The sequence below is a fragment of the Pinus tabuliformis genome, chromosome J (assembly GCF_031772625.1).
Source record: "Pinus tabuliformis cultivar Carrire ecotype Pingquan chromosome J, CPIR1, whole genome shotgun sequence".
Classification (NCBI taxonomy): domain Eukaryota; kingdom Viridiplantae; phylum Streptophyta; class Pinopsida; order Pinales; family Pinaceae; genus Pinus; species Pinus tabuliformis.
In genome coordinates, this window is record NC_142295.1 from 1527733281 (window position 1) to 1527752776 (window position 19496).

The window sequence follows — 19496 nt, forward strand, 5'->3', positions numbered from 1 at the left end:
ATAATACTTTATAGGTTGAGATATAATTGTTGGATTTAAAATATTGTATATTTCAGTTTATACAATAATTAATTCACCAATGCCTATTGTTTGCCTTTTTATCTCAAGGTATGGGCAAACCTTGAATCACTTTAGCCTTATGTAATTTTTCTTTATGTGAACCAAGTGCAGATCGACGGAGTGAAGGGAATGATTTACATCTTTCCAACATGCTAATGTAGTGAAGATATTACTGTTAAATGAGGCCTTGGTCAGCTGGTTAGGTTAATATGGCATTGAGTCGTCCACGCATTTTATATACTTTCTCTGGTCGAAACAACTGGAATGCCATGTCAGCAAAGGGATGATCCCAAAAAAATATGGATAGTAATAAGACGTGCTTGCAGTCTATTATCAAGTTTACTTTCACCTCAGTACCACGAGGGCGAGGACTAGTCAAATCTTGGGCATTGAAGTATGAGGATTAGGCAGCTTGAAATGCAGGGTTGCATTTGCAGTCAATCCTAATGTTGTTTGGCTTGAATTGGTTCAAAGATATTCCTTTCTTATTAGTCCCTGGCTTGAATTGGTTCAAAGATATTCCTTTCTTATTAGTCCTCGCCTCCCGCATAGGACCTGGCTTGAATTGGTTCAAAGATATTCCTTTCTTATTAGTCCTCGCCTCCCGCATAGGAGGTACTATAGCAGGTACAATATATTTCATATTAATTCAGGTACGATGATTAATTCAGGTACGATATTCCTTTCTTATTAGTCCCCGCCTCCGGCATAGCAGGGCGATTGATCGTCAATATATTTCATATTAATTCAGGCTTACAATATATTTCATATATTAATATATTTCATATTAATTCACGCTTACTATATATTTCATATTAATTCAGGCTTACTATATATTTCATATTAATTCACGCTTACTATATATTTCATATATTTCATATTAATTCACGCTTACTATATATTTCATATTAATTCAGGTTTATTGTCTCCGGCATAGCAGGTACTATAGCGATTGATCGTCAATATATTTCATATTAATTCAGGCTTACCGTTATATTTAACCAATGCTTTTAAAAAAAGCATTTCGTGGTTTTTTGTTTTATCCCCAGCGTTGTTTTGGAGGTCTTATTGCCAAGACATCGGTTTTTTGTTTTATCCCAAGCATTGTTTTGGAAGTTTTGTTTTGGAGGTCTTATTGCCAAGACATCGGTTGATTTTATATCGATTGATTTCGGTTGATTTTATATCGATTGATTTCATATTGATACGCCGTACTGATCCATTTAACCATATTGCAAGACATCAACCAATGTTTTCCTGGTATTGCAAGACATCAACACATTTTATTTCTGGCAAATATTGTGACATGCCAACACATTTGCATGGACCACAAGTGTCACTTACAAATGTGGTAAGTGTCCAGGGCTCGCGCATTCTCTGTGGTGTTTGAGGTCCTACAATTGTGTAGTGTTTGAGGTCCTACAATTACAAATGTGGTAAGTGTCCAGGGCCCACTTACAAATGTGGTAAGTGTCCAGGGCTCGCGCATTCTCTGTAGTGTTTGAGGTCCTACAATGGAGCCTGTTCCCTTCATCCCGAGTTACTTTCCTTACCCAGACTCCGGAGGCATGAACTAACCTGCATCGAGGTTCTGAAGATGTAGACTCAGCAGCAGCTACGCCAGGAGCCACCATGACAGCAGAAGCAGAGACGGGGACAGGGACAGAGACAGGGACAGTGAAAGAAAAAGGATAGAGTAGGTGTGCATAACTGAATCTACAAGCGGAAAGGCGGCCGACGCCGGGTTCGTTCCTTCGATGCAGGTTAGTACTTTTTGTAATGTTTCCCGAATTTCATTCATACTAGCTGTCCTTTTAATTCTTGCGTCCCCGCGCCGAGGTCGACTGGGATCTGAAATGAACCTGCAGCTTTCCATTATCAAATCAAATTTGATATTTTAGCTTTTTGTAGATGTTCAAGTGGGGAAGATAGCATAAAAGCAGAAGGGTTTTTTAAATTTGTAGGTTAAGCAAGGAACTAACATACATACCTGGTATGGTTACAGCGAATACCAGCGAATAGCCAAAATCATAGGGACAACGACACTTCACCTGGCTCGTGTTCCCTGGTCTGCTTTTCGAGTTATCGATAATCTTTTCAACACTGCAAAAATAAGTCATTAGCAAAATACTTGAGGTATTGCATCTCCTTCGATTGCAGTCTTAGTTCTGCTCATAACTGTCTCAAAAAATTTATGTTCATACCTCTGTTAAAAAAGCTGCACATAGCTTCTAATGAAAGTGAGATTCTCCATATGAATTGGCCTGAGATTCTTGGAACCACAATGTTGGGAGGGAATGGCTATGGTCTGCCCTGCAATATCGTCTTGGAACCACAATGTCATAGGCTTGTTCTAAAAAAAAGCAATAATAATTATACTTTCATTCATACAGTTGAATTATCAAATGAAATGCAAGTATACCTTTACTAAATGCTTCAAAATTCAGTGAATGCTTCAGAATTGGATTTTGCAGGCGGAATTCAGAGGATTGGAGACGAAAAATACTCTGCATCTCTGGCTGGTTGAGCCATGAAATCCTAGTCCTGGCCCTGCCCTGTATTTGACGACTTTTGCTGTTGTGCATGATCAGGTCCCTGGCCGTTATCTCTCAGCCGTACATTTTCATCATCTTTTCCCATAGGTTTATCAGAAATGGCAGAGGAACCAGGCAGGGCAGTTTCAGAATTTGCATTGTCGGCCCTGGGTCCAGTACCGGGATAGGAATTGACCAGACCTCTTAAACTTTGTAATACTAACCAAAAAAATTGTAAACAGTTTAGTAGCGCGACACAACCCCTCCACTCACTCAGATATAGCTAATATCAGGCACGCGAATATTCATTGAACAATTTTCAGCGAAAATACAGTGCTGAAGCAAACAATCCCTGGGAAAACAATGCGCCAAAATACTATACAAAACGGGATTATAAAAATTAATGGCCAAGTATAAACAACAGCATAATAATAAATTTCAGACCATTACACCCATGGCTAAGAATGAATATAATATACCCGTTGAATATGATTTAGATGGTGTTATATCTGAGCTTAAAAGATAAAGCCGTATAAAATTGAGATCTTAATTCATTAATTACATATACATAGCAATAACAAAGTCGTTTGGAATTTTCATATACAAAGAATCGGTGGCTGTTTTAAGAGATCTCACATTGAAGAAAGAAAGCATCCATATCAGAGATAGGGATGGTTGAATGTGTTTACCCTTGGTTCCAGACTATTGACATTTCACAAAATATTGCCTTGCCATAAACATTAGCAAGAATGAAATTGCCAGGAATTGGATAGTTTCAAGTCTCATAAACCTTAAATTCCTCAACTTAAATGGATGCTTAGCGCTGGAGAAAGCTCAGTCTACAAGGTCTGATATCTTTGTACATAGTTGAAACAGAGCAATTGAATACCACCAAGCATTATGTAATGCAATGTAGCTCCACGAAATGATTTTGATTGAACACAGCAGGTTCCAATCTCCTAACCTATGACTAATGAAAATAGAAGGAAATTATTGGGCTGCCCTTGCTGAAAACAAGAAGAATTGTAGAAATATCAACACTAAATTCTTTACCTCTGCTTCTCAAAGAAGGCGTCTCGCCTCCGCCTCCCTGCGAATTCCCGCTGGACGAAAGATTCCTAATCGACCCACAATTGATATCTGTTGGCTCTAAAATTGGAGAAGGCGCCCATGGAAAGGTCTATAAAGGTAAGTATGTCTATCCTGCTATCGTTCAATTGCTAGAAAATATTATGTTTTGTTCTGCAAATTTTCTCTTGAAGGTCTAGTGGGATTCTTTATGTTAAAATCGATCAATAGCATTCTGAGGTGATCCCGGCAAATTCATGATGGCTCCGTTGTTAGATAAATTCATGGTGGCTCTGTTGTTCTGTCCCGCAAGCGTAATAATTCGAATGCCCGCCCCTTCCTCAAATTGCCCGGCTACCTGATTCTGATTGTTACACCAACGCGTGTAATACTACCTGATTCTTATTGTTACATTAACGTGTGTAATACATGCATAATACATGCAGGTGGGTCCATGGTACCACATGCAGGTGGGTCCATGGTAGCTGGGTGCTGGGTCCATGGTATGTGCGTGTCCGAATGGTCGCCACGGTTTTGCTACTTCAATAAATTGTGAAGTTTCATGTGATCCTTAAATTGTTAAAATATTACTTATAATTAAATATCTGTGATTTTATTGCCTTTCAAGATCTAGCTTTGGCCTCTCAAAAAATCAAAAGCCTGTCCATTTCAGACCAAGAACTAGCCTTAGGCTTTAAAAAAATTCAAAAGCCTGTCCATTTCAGACAATTGCCAGTTGTCTATTACAGAACATGTCCACTTTATTTCAAAGGATTTGTTATTTTATTTCATATCTTTATTCTTTCTAGAGGTATCCAATGCACAACAATGAAAACAGATGCATGCATTTTTAATTTTCTTAACATTCTGAAAAATTAAATGAGAACATTCATTACATGAAGAAGAAGAGCCCAGCCTTGAAATTACAGTGCTTTTTCCCCATGGAACATGAAACCCAACAAAAATTTAGTGAAAAGAATGAACTTATTGGTAAAAATATACATACATTCATAAATAAACTCAAAATTATTTCACTATTTGGATTTGTCTTTTCGAACAGCATTCCAAACACTGTTGGGACTGTCATTCAGCAGTGCAGTGCAATGCTTGCTTCTGCCAAAGTTTCTCCAAATCAAATCTCACAGTTCTCCATTACACATTATTATTAAATCAGACAGAAAAAACTTGCAATCGCCAGTACGAGTCCTGCACTCAAGCCAAAAAACCCTGGATCAATACTGAATAAAACAAGCATAACCATACTATAAACTAACTAAAAACAAGAAAATGCCTGTACTGACCAGCAATCCAGAGCCCAAAAGCTGTAGATCTGTCACTCTGGGCTCCGTTCCAGTAGTCCGCTGCAAAACCATACACATTGTTTTCTTCTTTAAGCACTTTCTTTTATTTGTAGGGGATTTTTTTGGTAAAATCCCTAAAACAAACAAAATAAACTCCACACAGAGACAATGCTCTGTTTTGCTGCCACAGGATCTTTTGACAGGGAAGCTTCAATAAAAAAATTCTGAGAACAGAGTATTACATACCCACACAAAGAGATTTGTATTCATTAAAATATAATGCCTTATACATATTCATCCTTTTTCACTGAGAGGGATTCACCAAAAATACATTCAGCCAACAAAAATAAAACTCTTCTTCTCCTGAGATTTTACACTGCTGGGTAAAATTCTCATTTTACATTCACTGCTGTGAAAAACATTTTACATATACTGCTGTAAAAATAATTTTACATATGCAGTAAAATTTTTACATTACATTCAAAAAAAACATTATGTGCATGCTCCCTGTTCTTTGCAGCTCACACTTTTCTTCTACGCACTGCTGTGCGATATTCACCCTTGCATTATATGAAAAATGGTCTTCGTCTTCGTTCCTTTTTTTTTAACACCATGCACTGCTGTGCATTTTGTGTCATGCTCACACAATGGTCAACACCACAAAAACATATATTTCTTATGCACTGTTGTGCATCACACTGACCATAGACTCTGACTAATTTTTTTTGTTTGCACGAGCTGTGCATTTTCCACCGTTTCATTACCAATACAATATCAAAAAAAACTTGGACTGGACATTACCTACGCTGCTGCGTGCTGTCCCCATTTTCATTCAACAGAAAAATATTCACACTCTGCCATGATTTCAAATTACATGGTCTGCGTATTGCCCTCCTTCTTTTTACTCTGCCCCCTGTTCTTCTTCGTTCTACACACTGCAGTGCGTTTCATTGCATATTCAAATGAATGATTAAAAATTACATGACAATACCATTTCTTATGCCATACTGCCGTGGATAAAAAAACAATATAATTAAAAACATTTACCGACATTCTATGACCTCAATTAATTTCATTAACTATTTCAGCATGGCGGTCAATTAATTTAGTCAGCCTTGCATACGGCTTCAACAGTGATACGGAGGTCAAACTCAAAGCTTTTACGGCACGTCAAATTCTGGCAGCTTGATTGCAATCGACGGTGGATAACGAAGAACTCAATCGGACGGTTGTGTTAAATATCGGAAGCCCTTACTTGATCAACCTTTACGTTCCGATGGAGCAGTGGTTTTGCAAACGTACAGAGGACGCGTGGAGAAATCTTATTGCATCGGGCTTGTGTGTACGGAAACAGCTTCACAGCAAAAGGCGGTCCGATGAGTGTCAGGTGGTTTTGCTGAAGTGGTTTTCCTGTTGCCGTCACTGTCCCGGTCCGCGTCCGCAAACTCTGCCTACAGTTGGAATTAATATTCCAACTCTCCCCCTTAATTTCAACTGCTGGGCGTTTAGACATACCCAGACATTTCATCAAAAATTCAAAACTTTTCTGATCCAATGGTTTGGTCAGTATATCTGCTACCTGCTCCTTCTCTGCTCTCATGGGAGTTTTAATTTCATATCTCTCCCCTATAAGATGATCCATATGATAGAGTTCTACCAGGGTCTTCATCAAATCTTCAATTTCTTCTTCTGTCATATTGATAAGGGTGTTGGCAGTGAAGCCCATCTCAACCATCTTGGCAAGAGTTACATATCGAACTCTATATTCTTTAAACAGATCTTCAAGGAACTTTAATTCCTTTCTCCCATTCATGGGTTCTGTCCATTTCTTATTTTTAACTCCATCTTCTAAATGAACATGGTCATCAACATGACTAGATAAAGCAAACAAAGAATTCATACCTTCATTTGTTGCCTCTTGTTCATTTCTCCTCAAGGGTGTCTCTTGCTGCCCTTGCGTTGGCACTGTTGTTTGGGGATGTACTTCAACCATCTCCTCATCACCTTCATCACGAGACAAACAATTTTTAACATTTACTGTTTTTTCTAAGCTTTCATCACAAGCTTTCTCCTCAATGAACTGAGGTTTTGTTGTCTTCACTTTCTCCATGCCTTGATAGGCTGTCTTGAGAGTTTCCCATGCTTCTCTAGATGTCTTAGCTGCTGCTATCCTTGGAAACACACTCTCATGCACTGCTCGATACAAGAAGTAGAGGGCCTTAGCATCCTCCTTCTTATAGTTCTTCAATAACTCTTTCTCTGCCTGAGTTAAGCTATTAAACTCATCATCATTTGCTGGTTTTTCAAAACCATCTTCAACAAATTCCCATAAATCTTCTGAGAAAAGAAAAGCTCTCATAACTATTGCCCAATAGTCATAGTTTTTCCCATTGAGTAGTGGGAGCTGAGTATTAAAAATACCCATGCTAGTGCTGGTGCTGGCCATTCTTTGCAATTCTTAACTATGCTTTAAAATGCTTGACTGTGTATTAAAATAACTCACTGTCTTCAACAGTAACACAGAAAACTTGAGAAATACCTGGATCTTTTTGCTGAGTCTTCACGCTGCTGGAGAAGCTGCTGCAGCAAAGAAACCTTCCTTCAGCTTCTTTGACACCTTCAAAGAGCCTAGACTAGCTCTGATACCACTGTTGGGGATTTTTCTGGTAAAATCCCAAAAACAAACAAAATAAACTCCACACAGAGACAATGCTCTGTTTTGCTGCCACAGGATCTTTTGCACAGGGAAGCTTCAATAAAAAAATTCTGAGAACAGAGTATTACATACCCACACAAAGAGATTTGTATTCATTAAAATATAATGCCTGATACATATTCATCCTCTTTTACTGAGAGGGATTCACCAAAAATACATTCAGCCAACAAAAATAAAACTCTGTCTTCTCCTGAGATTTTACACTGCTGGGTAAAATTCTCATTTTACATTCACTACTGCGAAAAACATTTTACATATACTGCTGTAAAAATAATTTTACATATGCAGTAAAATTTTTACATTACATTCACAAAAAAAACATTATGTGCCTGCTCCCCTGTTCTTTGCAGCTCACACTTTTCTTCTACGCACTGCTATGCGATATTCGCCCTTGCATTATATGAAAATGGTCTTCGTCTTCGTTCCTTTTTTTTTAACACCATGCACTGCTGTGCGTTTTGTGTCATGCTCACACAATGGTCAACACCACAAAAACATATATTTCTTATGCACTGCTGTGCATCACACTGACCATAGACTCTGACTAATTTTTTTTGTTTGCACGAGATGTGCATTTTCCACCGTTTCATTACCAATACAATATCAAAAAAAACTTGGACTGGATATTACCTACGTTGCTGCGTGCTGTCCCCATTTTCATTCAACAGAAAAATATTCACACTCTGCCATGATTTCAAATTACATGATCTGCGTATTGACCTCCTTCTTTTTACTCTGCCCCCTGTTCTTCTTCGTTCTACACTGCATTGCATTTTATTGCATATTCAAAAATGAATGATTAAAAATTACATGACAATACCATTTCTTATGCCATACTGCCGTGGATAAAAAAACAATATAATTAAAAACATTTACCGACATTCTATGACCTCAATTAATTTCATTAACTATTTCAGCATGGCGGTCAATTAATTTAGTCAGCCTTGCATACGGCTTCAACAGTGATACGAAGGTCAAACTCAAAGCTTTTACGGCACGTCAAATTCTGGCAGCTTGATTGCAATCGACGGTGGATAACGAAGAACTCAATCGGACGGTTGTGTTAAATATCAGAAGCCCTTACTTGATCAACCTTTACGTTCCGACGGAGTAGTGGTTTTGCAAACGTACAGAGGACGCGTGGAGAAATCTTATTGCATCGGGCTTGTGTGTACGGAAATAGCTTCACAGCAAAAGGCGGTCCGATGAGTGTCAGGTGGTTTTGCTGAAGTGGTTTTCCTGTTGCCGTCGCTGTCCCGGTCTGCGTCCGCAAACTCTGCCTGTAGTTGGAATTAATATTCCAACATTATTTCCAGAGTTTCTTGAAGACTTCGAAATCTGGCATTTGCTTTTATTTCCAAAGTTTATTGAAGACTTCGAAATCTGGATATGAAATGAAATGTAAGGGAAAGAAAGAAAATACCTTGGCCGTAACAGTCTGTGGTGGTATTCACTCCATTCCTGCAGACACAGGTGAATGTATTATACATCCCCGTGAAGCTGCAGACACCTTTGCTCTCCTCGCAATTTACACAGGCAGTGGGGAAATGGTTGTTGCCGACATTGAAGCTGTACTTGAGCGCGATACCATAATTCCAGCGAGTGGTATCTGTGGCATCGTCGCCGAAGCTGTAAATGCTGGGCTGTAAATGCTAGTGTAGGACTGGCATTCGAGTTTAGCCAGGTTTATCTCATCGGCGGAGCCTAGATTGATGGGCGCATATACACAGTAGGAGGAAAATGGGGAATATGGCTGTAAACCAAGGCCTACCACCCCAGGGCAGCTATAGAGACCAGTGCAGATTTGGGAGCTTCCGGTGTCGTGCATATAGTTTGTGGGACTGTAAAGGCAGGAGAAAAGAGAGCAGTTGAGGAGGACGAAAATGTCGTTCTTGAACTTGAAAGGCGCGGTGGAGTCAAGGCCGAAGCTGTCGCTGTTGGTCATACTGGCACAGGAAGACATCCGTGGATCGGCTAAATCAATAGTGGTTTGGCTGTAATCGATGTATGAAATAATCAGTATCTGTCATTTGAAGCAAATTAGCATAGTGAGGGTGGAATGATGTTACAAACTCAAATGTATTACAAAATGAAAAGGGATCACAAGGTTAGGTTGCATGCAAGAAGGGCAACAGGCGAAGAAAGAACCTAAGATAATTACGCGGAGAGCTCATCGCATTGCTGTCAAAGTCACTATGTAAACAACGCAAAACAAGCGGCCCCAGGGTCTCAACCCCGACAGGGACTACCGCTACTACACTGGCTATCTTGTTTTAAATAATGGAGATAACTAACATTTATACCAATATTAACCTTTTTTTTATCTAAAAGTATTTTAGTTGAGAAAATATTACTCTATGCTTTACTAGGTGTCACAATTTGGGTTCGTCCACTATCCTTTTTAACAATATTAACTGTTTTTATCTGAAAATATTTTGATTGAGAAAATATTACTCTATGCTTTATCATGTGTCACAATTTGGGTTTGTCCACTCTTTTTTTTTTTTATTTTAAATCTAGGACAATCGGTAACTGGTCGTCCACTATCTTTTTTAACCATACTAACTATTTTTATCTCAAAGTATTTTGAATTACTCTATGCTTTACCATGTGCCACAATTTGGGTTTGTCCACTATCTTTTTTAACTATTTCAGTTACTAACTCACTTCATTGTGCACTGCATTGGCATATGCAATTATGACAATACAATTATATCTTCAAATATATTGAACATCCTTTTCAACTATTTGAGTTACTAACTCACTTCATTGTGCATTGCAGTGGCATATGCAATTATGACAATACAATTATATCCTCAAATATAATGAACATGGGCTTTTGATGTTTGCACCGAATATTGGGTAGGGTTATTTAAATTGCATGGATTTTTCACCATATTTACTTTTGTATTAGTTGTTCAGATTGTGAGGAACTAATGATATATTGCAATATTATCGATTTTCAGCGTTTTGGTAGGCATTTTGATCATATTTCAATTAAATCAAAGTTTTTAAATGGTTGTCACACTTAGTCCTCAAATTTGAAGTTCTAATTTTTTTTTGGTTTTTTAAACATATTTATGGGTTTTTAAACATATTTGATTGTAAATGATATTTTTTGATTTTTTTTTTTGCTTTTTAACATATTTGACATGAATTGATTTTTTTTAAATATGTTTGGTAATAAATGAAAATAAATTATGTAAACTTTGTGGGTAGGTTTATCGCTAGATAAATTTCCAAATATTTATTCTTTTTGTGTATCTTTCTACCTTTAGGGGCTATTTCTTGTTTATAAATCTTACTTAAGCATTAACCTTATTTAACTAATTACTTGTAGTATTTTTAATTATAAAGCTCATAATCAATTATAATAACTATACTTTCCACCATAAATACTACTACAATGTCAAACATATTGATTATAGAGTTAATGGTACAATGATTTTTAGAAACTAAATAAAGTATATTGAAAAGAATATCCTATAGTTAAAGAAACACAAGTGAATTATTTGCACAATATAGGTTGATCTACGCATGTTGGGGAGACAGGAAATCATCAAACAAAGCAATGCAATAATATGTATTATGTACCACTACTAAGCAAGGTTCAATTCCAATGATTGATAAAGGCACAACACATAACAGAAGGCTCACCCAACTCCAATAACATTCGAAAGATTGAGCTTCAAGCTTATTTATCATCCATACTCTTATGAGAAACTCCTAGATTTACAACACCACAATACCCCTTAGGGTTAAGGTGTGTAAGGGTCATGCAACCACTCCATGCCCCAGTGAATACCCATGGTTAGGGAAGAATAATGCATAGTATTAGCATGCCTCTACATATTGGAGCATAATTATGTGTACAATATTTAAATAGTTTATGTGCATGCAAATATTTGATTAAGCATATACCTAAGTATAAGTAATCTTAACTTGAGAATATTTTAGTATTTGACAATGTGAACTAGAAATAAAAGAGAAAATTGCATGCAATATTTTGCTATAGAAATAAAGGAACTAGGTCCTTGATTTAAAAGAAGTAAAATTTTGAGAGAAATAATTAAGTGTTTTCATTGCTTCATTGATGCTTTCCTATTTAGGCTTTTACCATTAATATATTGTGTCAATTTGTGATTTCCATTTTCTTCTATGATATTATGGTCAAGCCTTCTAATATCATAGAAGTTTAAGTAAAATTGTTATTCATAATCATACTTGATTCTTAGTTCTCGTGCAAATAAGAGACATAGCCACCACCACCTAGATGTGATCTCCACCGTGACACAACTACCACCTTCTACACATGGCCTACCACAATTTGGTGAAGTCACCCTTCCCTTTCGAACTACTACATGGTCACCTTTCCATTGGACTATTGTCATACCCCTCTACAAACACCCCATAAGCCACTATTTTTGACCACATGGAGTAACCACCAACTCATTTTCTTGGTCCATGTCCCTCTCACCCATGGTAGATGTTGATGGATGAAGCTTTAGGTTTCATCAACATACCCTCGAATCTCACCAGGCGTGTGAGATAATGGGACTAGACCCAATGATTTACGTCCTTAATTTTGTGACTTGTTATTTATTTAAAGAGTTATTTACAATAAAGGAAATATAAACAATGAAGTAAAAAATTGAAAAGAGCAGAAAGTGTAATAATTACAACTTGTTACAACAAAGAGATAAAAGCATGTACATATGAATAATGTATAACAACAAGTGCAAAGAAGATATCAACAATAATAAGATGAAACAAAATAATTTTATGAGCATATTAAAGTGATGCTTCATTAGCCACAAGGCTACACAAGCATGTAACAACTACAATATAAAACTAATAAATATATAAATAAACTTTAAAATAAGTTTTTCATGTAATAGAAATGAAATTTTGGAATAGTATGCACAATAAATATGGTTGGAAATAATTTTTTTTTTAATTCATAAATTAGAGTGAAACCAATTGTTTGATTAGTTCATGTAAGAACTACTGGCTATAACTTAATTTAAAAGTGATTATGGCATAAAAGACTCATAAAAGAACATTCGCACAACACAAATAAGACATAACAACATAAAGAATCCTTCTCGGGTCATTCCAATATGATTAAATTGGCAAATGCTTCTTTGCAAAAAATTTAGCTGTTAGCACTAGCATCAAATGCCAAACCTTCTATAATCATAAATAGACGAAGGAAATAATGAAAACTTGTAAAGATCATAGAAGTAGGGGATGAATCCGCTTTCCATCTTGTTACTCCTTTGAAGAAGTCTTATGCCACCAAATAGGTCAGCATCTAGTACTCATGGTAATTATAAATTAGAGGAAAATAATGACAACTTTTAGAACTTGTGCATACTTCTCCTCGTAGATTTTTGGATGCTTTCCTTCATAGCCTTCTTCCATTTTTGTAATCTATTGAAAAAGTTGGAGAGGCTAATTGTTTTGGAGATTAGTTTCTCATTAATTTAATTTTCTTAAGTTTCTTTTGTTATCATCTAAGAAGAAGGGTTCTATAGGAATTGTTAATTAATTTTCATTTTAAAACATGTTTTAGTATGTGCCCGCCCTCCCCCTCATACATCTCATGAACTTAAACACCACCCTTGTGACTCTCGATATGAAAATTTGTAATTTTACAACATCAAATAATAATGTGAATTAAATAAAGTACCCCGTCATTTATATAGTATGATCAAAAAATATTCCTTGTAACTCCCAACATGCATATCATAAAATATAAATATATGTATCATGAAAATCATTCAACAAATATGAATTTAACATCAAAACACCTACTGCATCCCAATTAAAAATGCATACAAACATACTATATCAACCATAATATCTTAGCTTGTAACCCCTCAAAAATAGTATGTCATCAAATATATACATGCCCAAAAATATTATGTTGTCAAAAGGTAAACCATGCTGAAAATATATTGTAGAAGAAAGTGTATATATTATAAATGTACTATGAAACATATGTTGAAAATATAAAATTGTATGAAGTTTAAATAGTAAAGTAAATATGTGCCTCACATAAGCATAAAGGGTGCTCAGGATCAATGATATATTTATCATCTAACTTTTTTTCTTACTACCTTCCTTTTTCTCCTAAGCATGTATCTCTAGAAACAGATCCTTGATACAAATCTACCTCTTCTTATCCATCCCAGAAGTGTAGGTGTGAGAATGTGATGAGGTAGCCTTTGATGAAGAAAGTGCAAGGGTTGTACGATGATGTAACTTAGCTACAACTATGCGAGGAGGGGACTGCAAGGGATGGTCATAGTGTTGATTAATGGCTTGTGAAGAAACAAAGGGCACTTGATGATTGAAAGGTATAGGGAGAATTGTATGATGAGAAATATATGGTCATCATGCTTGTGCATGTTTAGAAGGTTGTGCAATGGGAATTGGGTTTCATCCATCAAATAGAGGTCGTCGTTGTGGCTTTGGAAGCTACAACCATAATATCTACAAAATGATAGGATGTGGTAGTGGCATTTTTTTAGGTGGTTGCAGGGTTGGTTGAGGCAGTAGCTGATCCAGGAGGCTTGAGACACGCTAAGAATTTAACAAGGGCTCAAAATACCTCAAAAATCAAAGTCCTTAGATTGAACTAAAAGTAGAGCAAGAGCGTAGTGCTCATCGCCCTGATTCCAACAGTGCAAGCCTCACTCAAATAGGGGTTCGTATGGTCAAGTTATTTGTGGTCAAAGTTGGCTAAGTGTGAGGCTTAACGAGGCAACGAATTGACCAGAGCTGGCGCAAGAAATTCGGCCACCGGGTGGGAAAAATTGTTGCCTAATTAATTAGCCCAATGACCCTTATTTTCTAGTGAAAAGGTTTTAAATAATAATATTTTATATATTAAAAAGAATATATATATATATATACATTCGGTTGGAGGGCTGCCATCCTTGCCAACCCCCAAAACTGCATACCATATATCTATATATTGTGTTGGATTGTCAAACCTCGCCACCACCAGAACTGTTCAACACACATACACACGCACACACACATATAACAAAATGAGCAGGAGTAGAACCCACTCCCGATGGGTCCTCACCCATGCGGCAGTCCCACAAAACGTTACATAATCATTTGCAATTGACCACCAAAATGTTAACTTGTTGCCATATTTAAACACAAAAATAAACCACCATGCTACAAAATGTATATGCTGCCTATCAACTATGGAGGGGTAGATATTTGACATCTTGAACCCACGGAAACCAAATCCCAGTTCTGTTGGCATTTTCCTATGGGCCAACGAACCAGACTATGAAATGACTGCCTGTGCTTTAATATAAAAACTCGCCTCATTTTCCCAGGAAGAGGAGAGGATTTCTGACTAGTGGAACCAAGAGTGAAACCATGAGTTGCAGGGTGGTGGAACCATGAGCCAAAGAATATGTCAAGATGTCAAGAAATATTCCCTTAACGGTCAAAGATGACTGAGGCAGAATTTGTCAAGCTTATAGTATTTTTTGGACATTTTCACACCAGGAGTCCAACCGTGCATTCAGAATCTCCATTTGAGTAGCAAAAATTCAGGTGTCTAATAGCAAGGAATCTTTGGAGAATCTTGGGGAATCTAAAAGATTCCCTTGGAGGCTGATTTTTGCAACTGTCAGAATGATGTCGACTTTATAGTCATTTTTCACAGAAGTTCGTAGGTAATGCAGTAGTGTGCTTAGAATCCTTATCTGAGCAGCATATTTCCCGACCATATTCAGGAAGGTATCTTTGGGGGAATCTTCAAGATTCACGAGGGTCCAAAATTTGACAGTGTCAGAACCGGACAAGTTTACAGTCAATTTTCCACTATTTTGCACCAGTGGTGCAGTTCGTTTCAGCAGTTGAACTTTGCATTTTTTAGCCATCCCTTAGAGTGGCTTTTCTTCTGATTTTCTAAGATGACGTTTTTGTTGTTGAGATCCCTGATTACCATTATGTTGAGGGATATTTGTATGCCACATCTTGTGAGAATGTATTACCTTGTCATGCTGAAGGAATGCCCATTTTAGTGAGAGTTCCTATAGGGAGAACATCTCATGGAGAGACAAGTGACTATTTTGAGGTTCTAGTGGTGGTAGGTAGGTTGCTACAACCGATAGCTCGTCGATACAAATGAAAACAAAGGCGGTGGAGGTAGTCAACTGTAGCATACTTAAGCGTACGGGAGTGTTCTGCGGTGACGAGGTGAGGTCTCACGAAGGGTAAGTTACCCTCATCCAGACCGTTGGTCCCTACTTCAGTGCCATTATGAATCTTCATGCCACCTGCCTGCAATCATTGCCATCATTCTCATTATACGTCGCCACTACCTGTTTTGAGTTCTTTCCCAAGTTGACTGAACACACGTGCCGATTGCACCCAATGAACGTTGTTTGAATTGGACAAGGGTGGCTAGTTAACTAGCCACCGATCTTGTTTAATCACAACCATCTCAATTTTTTCATGCAGTTTCTGGATTATACTCATGCAACAGAGGAACGGGTTTAGTAACTTACCTGTTAGTCGCTATCATGTTGCTGCATGCTCAGACTTTAGCATTTTGTTCATGGATTGCTCCTGCTGGTGCCCATGGCTTATGAATTGGTGGGTTGGCTACCTCATGCTGGTGATCTTCAATCAAGTCTGGCTCCTTGCACATTTTATCATCTGTGGTTGCACTGACCCCGCCTCTGGAGCTCGCTTTTTAAAGGGATCAGCTGTTACAGGAATCCTGCAGGATTTCCTGTAACTGCTTCTCCCTCTAAAACTTTTGGCTGAGGCTTGAGCAGGGATTGGAGAGGTAGCTGAGGAAGGTTCTAACGATCAAGGAAAAATAGCTGGTATGCACTAGGTAAGAGATAAGCTATGGATGTTGTTATTTTATTCTTCTTCTTCTTTTTTTAAAACAAAAGAAACATAACTCTATATTTTCTGTGCAGGGAGGACAGAAGCAAGTGGAAATGTGGTGGTGCAGGTATGTAATGGAGAGTTAGGAGGATGAATGGCGGCAGGGGGGTCCACAGGTCTTCTGAACAAGTTTCTAGCCCTCTAATCCTTTTCTGGACTTGATTTCGAGCTCTTTGTGATTTCTATAGGAGCCTCCTGTGGAATGCACAGAGGCTCCTGTAGGATGCAGTTTTCCAGAACAAGTGAGACCATGGATTAGTTAAAGAAAACAACTATGGATAAAAGGTCTATCAGGGGTGTATTCAGCTTGGCCATGTCCCTTTTTCTTCTGTGGCCCTCCTGCAATTTGCAATGCATTCAAAAAAGTTAATTTATTGTTCCTGTTTTTTCTTTTTTCTCTATTTTCTTTTTCTTTTCTTTTCTTTTTTTTATGAGACAGTTAGGGCACCTCCAGGAGTTTTTCACCCTTCACTGTCTGCCGTGGGCACCTCCAAGGGGAGGTTTTCACCCAGGGATATTTTATTCTCCTCTTTTTTTTTGCTGTTTTTTTTTTTTTTTTAGGGTCTGGGTGGACTGGAGGCAGAGACTTGCTTCACTACCAACAGTGTTTTACTCAGATTGTCAATGAATTCTTGCTTGGAGAGAGGCTTCCTGTAGATTTTCAACCTTTGCCCATTAACAAGCATGGGGATGGCTTCTTCATTGATGGTCCTGATCAGAACTAAACCATTGTCATTGCACTTTTCTACTGTGTACGGTCCCAACCATATTGTCCTCAGTTTGCACTTGAAATCTTTATACCTTGAATCATACAGCAGCGCCCAATCTCCTTCCTGGAATTATTTCTCTTTGAGGTGTCTGTCATGCCATAATTTCCTTTGAAGCTGGACTACCTCTGAGTGGAGAAGGGCCTGCAATCTCTGTTCATCCAATCCACTTAGCTGAAGTAACCTTTCCTTTTGTGCATGGCTGAGATCTAGGTCTAGCTGAGCTGCCATCCTTAGTGTATTATATTCATATTCTATTGGCAGCAAAGCCTTCTTCCCATAGACCAGAACATAGGGTCTAAACCCTGTGGTGGTTTTCTAGGTGGTTTTATAGGCCCAGGTGGCCTCAACCAATTGATCTGCACAATATTTTTTTGTTGCTGCTCACTACTTTGGTCAAAATCCCTTCCAAAGCTCTATTAGTGACTTCCACCTGTCCATTTGCTTGCGGATGATAAGGGGTGGAAGTTCTGTGCTTAATTTTGTGATGTGTGAGCAGGTCTTCAATCAGATTGGAGGTAAACTGACTCCCTTGTTATGTGACTAATTCTCAGCTACTTTTTCTTCTATTACTACCTTGATTGCCTTTGTTTCTGCCCATATTGTCAGATAATCAGTGCACACAATGATGTAATATTTCTACTTTGAAGGAGGATTGGCAGGACCCACAAAGTCCATGCCCCACTTCTCAAATGGCTCGAAAGTCACTTGAGGCTGCAGGGGCATCTCATCCCTTGGAGTAGGTTTCCCCATCCTTTGGCATCGGTCATATTGGCTGATAAATCTCCTTACATATTGATGAAAAGTGGGCCAATAGTAATTTGCTTGCAGGATTTTGAAGGCAGTCCCTTTTGCTGCAAAATGGCCCCCACAAGGCCCATCATGACAAGTTAGGAGAATTTCAGAAACTTCCTCCTCCCTGACACATCGCCTCAAAATCTAATCTAGGCCAAGTTTGAAGAGATCGCCCCCAATCCAGGTGAAAGGGGCACTTTTTCTCAAAATCTTGCTCTTCTCTTTTGAGGACAGGTGTGGCAGGAACTGTGCAGAAACCAAGTAATTTGTTATATTAGCAAACCATGGAGAGAGTATTGAGATAGCAAATAGGTGTTCATCTGGCATTTGATCATCCACCATTCCTTCTTCACCTGCAGGCAGATCTATTCTAGACAAAAAATCAGCAACAACATTTTCCTTACCCAGCTTATCAACAATGGTTAAATCAAATTGCTGCAATAAAAGCAACCATCTAATAATGCGAGCATTTACATCTGGTTTGTTCATTAAATACCTAATTGCAGCATGATCAGTGTGTACAAATGTTTGATAGCTGGTGATGTAGTGTCTGAACTTATTTAGGGAATGGACTACAGCTAGGAGCTCCTTTTCGGTTACAGTGTAGTTTAATTCTGCCTTCGACAAGTTTTTACTTAAAAATTATATGGCATAAGGCAGCTTCTCATTAACTTGCCCCAAGGATGCTCCTATTGCTTTGTTCGAGGCATCTGTATGAATGTTGAAAGGTAGGGCCTAGTTTGGACCTCTCAAAATTGGGGCAGTCACCAGTTTAATTTTCAAGGTATCCAGAGCCTCTTGACAGTTGTCAGTCCATATGAACTCAGCATCTTTGCCCAAAAGACCAAATAAATGAGAGGCTAGCTTACTGAAATCCTTAATGAATCTTCTATAATACCCTGCTAAACCTAGGAAACTTCGAACATCTCTTACCTTTTGAGGAGGTGGGACCCTTTGGATGATGGCAATTTTGTTGGGATCCACCTGTAATCCTTGGTGAGAGATTTCATGACCTAGCACGGTCCCTTCAGTCATCGGGAATTCAAATTTCAGGACTAAGGGATAGGTTCATTTCAATACACTTGTTCAAAACTTTTCCCAGGTTAGACAAAGCTTCCTGGAAGTTAGAACCATAAGGGGTAAAGTCATCCATATAGATTTCCACTGCATCATGAACCAGTTCAGCAAATATACTCAATACAGCTATCTGAAAAGTGGTGGGAGCATTGCACAATCCAAAAGGAAGGACACGGTATGCAAAGGTACCCCAAGGACAAGTGAAAGCGGTATTATCATGGTCTTCCGGGCTGATTTGGATCTG

The 19496-nt window shown here is 38.0% G+C and overlaps 1 long non-coding RNA gene and 1 pseudogene across 2 annotated transcripts in view; both read right to left on the reverse strand.

Moving 5' to 3' along the window:
- Positions 1–2319: 2319 nt before the first annotated feature.
- LOC149233329 (uncharacterized) lies at positions 2320–4031 on the reverse strand. Its single transcript, XR_016247611.1, has 3 exons — positions 3648–4031; positions 2483–2813; positions 2320–2373 (listed from the first exon to the last, which is right to left on the reverse strand). It is a non-coding gene; the product is annotated as an uncharacterized LOC149233329 (long non-coding RNA).
- Positions 4032–4629: 598 nt separating this feature from the next.
- LOC149233330 (uncharacterized) overlaps positions 4630–19496 on the reverse strand; it is a 28019-nt pseudogene continuing 13152 nt past the window's right edge. The window contains exons 2-4 of the transcript XR_016248484.1: positions 9103–9702; positions 4964–5023; positions 4630–4868 (exon numbers count right to left, since the gene is read on the reverse strand). The product of XR_016248484.1 is annotated as an uncharacterized LOC149233330 (transcript). The remainder of the gene's footprint in view (positions 4869–4963; positions 5024–9102; positions 9703–19496) is intronic.